At 39.7% G+C, this 7,005-nt stretch overlaps 1 pseudogene; it reads left to right on the top strand.

Moving 5' to 3' along the window:
• The first annotated feature begins 5,156 nt into the window (after positions 1-5,156).
• LOC118998471 (probable phosphoglycerate mutase 4) lies at positions 5,157-6,365 on the top strand (annotated as a pseudogene).
• Positions 6,366-7,005: the final 640 nt, after the last annotated feature.

The raw sequence follows: 7,005 nt of genomic DNA, 5'->3' as shown, positions 1-7,005 counted from the left end.
GAATGTTCAGTTTATTTCTGGCTTGGCCCAGGATGGCGAAAACCAGTCACAGCTGCTACACCTGAAGCCCAATTCTCTGCACAGGTCTTTGAGTAAGTCGGTGCCTATGCCCATTCATAGCATTTTTTGCCAATCCCTCAATTTTTTTCAGGATGAGTCTGCCTAATACTCATTTCTCCTTGCTTTGGATTATAACCAATAAGGAATAGACCTAATGAACTATACCTGGAATGATATAAATTTAGAGATCAAGGTGATAGTTTTACTAACTGGTCTGGTGAGAAACTAATAGCTTACTACTCTGAAAGAATAAGGCCATCTGATCCAAGCTAAATTGGAGAATGGAGCTTGGCTCAATAATCACAGTGGGGGTTTCTTACTTCCTCCCGATATTTAGAACTTGATGACCATCAGTGAAAATAACTGGGTCTGCAGAGATAGTATAGATGATAACGTTGAATATTATAGACCTACTTCATCAAATAATTGCTGGCAGGAGATGGAGCGCGAGCGAGGGCATGATGAGCCTGCACGGTCACCTTAATGCAGCAATCTGCAACTCCTAGAAACTGAAAGAAGGATGAGGAGATAGGTTTACAGCTGTAGCTTTCAATCTGTGGCACGTGGAGAATGACTGGTAAAGAATTTAATTCTGATATTCAAGTCAGAGTTCTGCCCAACTACTTCAGAACTTGGGGGGAATGGGAATAGAATCACTGATTTTAAAATTACCAGTGATTCCAATAAGCAGCTAAGACTGAGGACCTCTGATATAAAGCACATTTCCCAAACATGTTCTATGGAACACTAGTTCTGAAATACAATACTTGAAAAAAATTAGACTTTCAAATGATTTGGGGGAAATTTCTCCTCTATACTCTTTTTCTGATTCAAAATGTACCATAGAATATCAAAGATCTTGAGAAATCCCATAGTTTTTTTTTAAAGTACCCATTCCACAGTAATAGAGCATTTTCCCCAAATTATACCCTACGGAACGTGGGCTTAGTAAATCGAATCTCACTTTAGAATGCTGTGGTCTAGCCCTGGCCATTGTGGCTCAGGTGGTTGGAGTGTGTTCTTGTAAACTAAAAGGTTATGGGTTCGATTCCTGGTCAGTCAGGTATGTACCTCAGTTGTGGGTTCAGTCCTGGTGAGGGAACATATGAGAGGTAAATGAATGATGTTTGTCCCTCATATTGATATTCCTCCCCTTCCCTCCCTTTCTCTTTTTGCCTGTGTCTAGAATCAATAAGCATGTCCTTAGTTGAGGATTAAAAATATGTATATATGGTCCAGGGAGAATGGTTAAATATGAGATTATGCATGGACATTTGTAGGTGACATTAATCCCTTCTCCTAGTAGGAAGCAGGGGAAAAGATACATCATGTTCTAAACTACCGTGTGGTGAATAAGATTATGGACATGAAGTCTAAGGGAAAAGATCTCAAAGAGTAAACATTGTGAGTGTGATAAAAATTGGAATAAGGAAAGGGTGCCAGCGGGAGTCTTGCTCTGAACCTTGTTGTAAAGGCAGCATGACTTTTTATAAAGCAAGACTTCGTGGTGATAGTATATCCTCATAAATAAAGTGAGTTCATAAGTGGTTAAATAACTTGGCCAATGCAACACAATTAATTGTACATTAAATTAAGGATCAGAAACTAACCAGGATATAAACAAATTTGTCAGAAACTAACCAGGATATAAACAAATTTAAGTTTCACTTAAAATTTTCAGGACTAAAACAAGAATCATTTACTTAGGTACCTATCTATTCCAGATGCAAAAATGACAATAACACAAAATTGTAAGGTGTGATTATTATTCAACTGTTGTATAGTAAATGTGGGAATGGTGTTTGCTCTATTTTTCAACTTTGGACATTAGAGAATTTCAGGGGCCTAGAGTCAATGATTTGTGAAATAATACCGGACCCTGCTGTGCTTATTTCATGGGATGTGGAATGGCACAGGAACGCTCATAGGAGTTCCCCTAGCTTCACTGGTAGTGCTTTTGGTATTTATATCCTGCTCCAGCACGGAGGTCCAGGGAAGCAATTCAATGATTGTATTTCTTGAAGTTTCAACACTGAAAACAGAATTGAACTGAGCATACGCACTCGTGATTTATTCACTTGGCGTTTGCCAACAAGGTATTAAAGCTATTTCTTTCGCCACAAAATGTTATACCCCTCCCCCAAACAAACTTACCAAGCTGAGAAATACACAGAATAAGCTCAATAGTATAATTTTCGTCCAATAATTTTCCATTAACAGTAATTCTGAAAGCTTTTTGTCAAAGATATTTTTAAATAATGCAATCAGCCCTTTCTCAACTGTTCTATTGGAGACAGGGAGGCAGCAGGGACAGGGAAGTTAGAGTTTTCTGCTTTTTCAAATATTGGATTTTTATCAGGTATTGCAGGCCCATTTTTAAAGGCTTAAGAGAAAATAAAATACATTGTCATCATCTTAAACACTGTTTACTCTCTGGTTTGTTGGTAACTAACCCTCCGGTGTCAGTTGCTGCAGGTTTTCTCAAAGGCATCGGTCGTCAGCACTCTCAGGAGGCAGGGCGGGGATGATTGTACTGGAGAGAATGCTAGGGAAGCTTTGTTCTCAGCAGAAGTGAGGGAAACAGGGGTCCCATTTAACTTTTGTACTGTGAAATAGGAATTACAGTATGAATCACATCACTGGATGATTGTGTAAATATGAATCAAGCCATGTATTTACAAATAATTTACCGTCTATGATGTGCTATTCAAATATAAGACATTTTGAAAGCATTGCATGGAATTTTTTTATATTTTCTATTTTGCTCTGAATCTTAATCCTTGAAAAAGAAACATATGAGACAAATTTGACAAAGCTGTATCACAGAGTTAATGGGTCACTGTTCCAAAGTGTCTCGGAGCACCCAAGAGTAGTATAAGTGAAACATACTTTTGGAAACGCACCCAAAACGGAAAGGTGGAGAGTAGCAGGCTTCTCTGACCCAGGCTTGGGGCCGGGAGCTGCTCTGAGAATGTTTGCTGTCTTTTTGTTGTTCATCTCTGGGGCTCATGGCAGTTCAGCGTTACCAAATTTCATAAAAGGGATAAAAATATTTATCTACAAGTAATTATTTAAAAATTTATTTGGGAGCTTTTTATGTAAAAAACACAACTTGCTGAAATTCCAACATAAGAGCAATTAAACACAAGGTCCCTTCTATAATTTTACATAGGAACCGTCATGTTTATAGCAACTTTGCCAATTTTTACTATAGGCAATATTGGAACAATTTCTTTCTGGAAACTATCAATAAAACTCTATAGAACTCTGTATTTGAATGTACTCTTTACATGTGACAGGTATTTCACACTCTATTAGAAGAGTGTCATTTTTACTAAAGTATGTACATTCAGAAAATGTGGTTTCAGCCTCAACATTTCTACCACAAAACATTTCTTCTTAAGGGCAGATGAAAAAACTGAAAATTATTAAGTATGTTTAAGTTTTTCTAGGCATTGATTTAGAGAGTGCCTGCTAGAGCAATGGCAAAAGGAAACATAGGTGAGAAGTACATGGCATTTTGTGCCCACAGCCACTTGAAGGATAGGAAACCCTCCCTTTGGCCACACAAAACACAGCAGTGACTTCAAAAAGAGGCCAGGCAACTGTGGCATGGAACCACAGCCTTCTATTCTGCATGACCTGTAAACATTGGTGATAGAGGCAGGAGGAGGGTGCTTTACAGTCTCATGAAATTTGGAGGCTGCAAAGAGCAAGGACACCCTGGCTGGTGTAGCTCAGTGGATTGAGCGCGGGCCTGTGAACCAGACGATCATGGTTCGATTCCCAGTCAGGGCACATTCCTGGGTTGCAGGCCAGTTCCTAGCAGGGGACTCACGAGAGGCAACCATACATTGATATTTCTCTCCTTCTTTCCTTCCTTTCCCCTCTAAAGATAAATAAATAAAATCTTTTAAAAAAGAGCAAGGACAAAGCAAGAGGAGAAAAAGATGTTTCAGAGTTAACTATTTCCCAATCATGTTGGGCCAGGATTCTGCCTAGAGTCTGTTTTACGATGATCAGTTCTTATCTGATCGTCGTAAAAAGTTAGCACGGTTGTAAAGGCAATGGGAATGGCTGACAAGACTGTAGTGACTTGTTCATTTTTGTCCTGTCACATTAACTTTTTTCTTAAGCCATTGATCAATTTTTGTTTTAAAATAGTTTTGCATGTACAGAAAAGTTGGAAGAGTATTACAGAGGGTTCCAAATACCCGAACTTAGTTATCCCTACTGTTACATTGCTACAGTGCATTTCTCACACTAATAAACCAGGGTTCATACATTATTATTATCTGAAGTCCACACTTCATTGAGATTTCCTTAGTTTTCACCTAGTGTCTTTGTGTGCCATGTGGTTTGGGAAAGTAGTGCACAAAGCTAACACATAATTTGCTTTACATTATATCAAAGGCACACAATAGCAGTGTGACCCATTACTCATGATGTTAACTTTGTTTATGTGGTTGAAGTAGTATTTGTCAGATTTCTCTACTGTAAAGTTACTCATTATTTCCTTCTTTCCAAACTTTATTCATTCAAGAGAAGTTCCTATGAGCAATCAACACATCATGAGTGGGAGTAATACACCATCTCCTCAAACGGGAAGAATGTATGTAAATTCTTTGGATTTTTTATGAGAGTGTTCTGTTCTTATTTATTTAGTTGATCATTCATTTATAACAACATGGGCTCATAGAATTTTATTTATTTTTCTTTCTTTTTTATTGTTATTCAAGTATGTTACTCAAGCACAGTTGTTTTCATTTTCCACCCTCCCACTCTGCCTCACCTCAGCCATCTTTGATCCTACCTGCCTTTGGCTTTGTCCATTCTACTGAATGTTATTTCATACTTTAGGGTATAGTCTAACACTAGCTTATTGATTCGTTTGCTCAAGTTCTTCCAGCTTTAAACATTAGGAGCTCTTTCAGTTGGCTTCTGTGCTCTCTAACACATCTCCATCAGTTTCTGGTTTTGGCCACATTCTCACTTTTTGACGCTCATTTGATCACTCAGGCTCATTTTGTATATTACCCACCCCAACCCTCAAATCAGCCATTTCTCCATGGAGCTTTGATTCACCTTATTGGAACATGGTATTAGAAAGTGAGCTATGGGTGAAAGGTGTGTTTGTTGCCACAGGTGTGCCATTGCTTCCAAATTCTGAGCAGACAAAATTAAGAAAGTATATGACTGCATCTTAACCCATGTACAGACATATCTGTAATATTTCCATATATAATCATCTGGATATATATATATATATCCTACTATATGCTACATATATCGATATCCCACTATATATAGCCTTTCAGATTGGCTTCTTTCACTTCAAAATACATATTGAAGGCTCAACAATATTGTTGTGTTAATTAAGATTAAAAGTTCACTCCTTTTTATCACTAAATAATATTCTACTCTGTGCAGATTCCGCTGTTTTGTTTATTTATTAAAGTATTAAAGAACATCATGGGGCTGCCACTCTGGAGTCTTGTGGAGCAGAGTTTGCATAGCACTCTGAGCAGCCGCAGTGACTGCCTACAGGCTGGTGCTGACCAGGCACTGTGAGAGCACATGGAACCTGGAGAACCATTTTTACAGCTAGTACAATGCCAACCCGAGCCCAGCGGGGTATAAGAAGGCAAAACACAGGAAGCAGGTGTTGCGAGATGTTGGCTATTAGTTTGACATCAGCTTTAGCTCAGAGCAGAGGAGAGAATTCAGACTCTCTGGACAGTACTGAGTGCCATCAACCAAATGTGAGTGCCACTAGTAAGGACTTGGTGTCTCAATGAGCCACACTGTGCAGTTCTGACTGGCATTAAAAAAGCAGAAACTTCTTCCAAGCATGGCAAGGCCCTAGGAAAGATCTTGAGGCTTTCCTATGATGTCCCACCACCTCCACTGACACCCAATCATCCTTCTACAGCAATATTACTGAGGACCACAGGTACGCAGACATCACTGAGGATCAGCTAACTTCCTATGAGAATCCAAAGGATACTCCCACACCGGAACTCTGCCCTTTTGGAATGAGAAATAGTTCCCTAAAATAAGGAGAGGAAACAGGTACTGGCTGCAGCCCAGGACACAGCCTTGTGGGCATCATCAAGCACTGGAGGGTCTCTCTGAAGAGACTCTTTCAGAGCTGAACCTGAACCTGAACCTGCCGAGTGGTATTGCAATCCTCTATGAATTGCCAGAAACTTAAAGCCCAGCAGGCCCATGCAGTCCCTGGGGGATGAAGAGACCCGCATAAATCCATGGAGGGTGTGGCTTCCCAGGGCAAGGTCAAGAAGTAAAGGCAAGCAGGGAGCCTAATTTACCAAGGACACCCTCTGTCCATCTCATTCTTGTGTATCTCTCCTCTACACATGCCACACTCTGTGGACCTCTTAGGTTGTAGCTGCAGATAGAGGCTAGTGGCTCTCAATGTTCTTTTAAAAGAAAATTTAGCTATTTTCTTTTAGCTATTTTGTCTCTTGCACCCACTCCATCATGCACTCTCTTTAGAATGTCACCTCTGGGGCGTGGACTCTCAATCCAAGCCAAGAAAATACTTTTATCCGAGAAAGTGAAGACTCATTGAAGAGAGCTGAGATACAGTAACTCAAGTTTTTGCTAGCACTTTATTACTAAGTACTTGCTTGAGCAGGGACATAGGGAAGAGGGTTGCTAAAATGTGACCAATGAGGAGAGGCAAGAGAACCTACTTGTGTTCCGGGGAGCAAGCCCTATTTTACTCTGCAGTCAGGTAACTGACTGGGGGCTCTAGCCAGTGCAGTGGAAGATGAACGCGTGTCGATTCAAACAACCATCTTCTCTCTAGCCCCAGAAAAGCTGACTCCAGAAGCATGGGATCAATCTCAAATGTTTACATGTCATATTTAAGTTATATATGTATATAAGAAAACAAAAACCTTTCTGGAGTTTCTAGTGGTG

The sequence above is a fragment of the Sturnira hondurensis genome, unplaced genomic scaffold (assembly GCF_014824575.4).
Source record: "Sturnira hondurensis isolate 20B ecotype Veracruz unplaced genomic scaffold, ASM1482457v3 Scaffold0014302, whole genome shotgun sequence".
Taxonomy (NCBI): domain Eukaryota; kingdom Metazoa; phylum Chordata; class Mammalia; order Chiroptera; family Phyllostomidae; genus Sturnira; species Sturnira hondurensis.
Note: the sequence above shows the minus strand (reverse complement) of the source record. Positions and strands in the feature narration are given on the sequence as shown.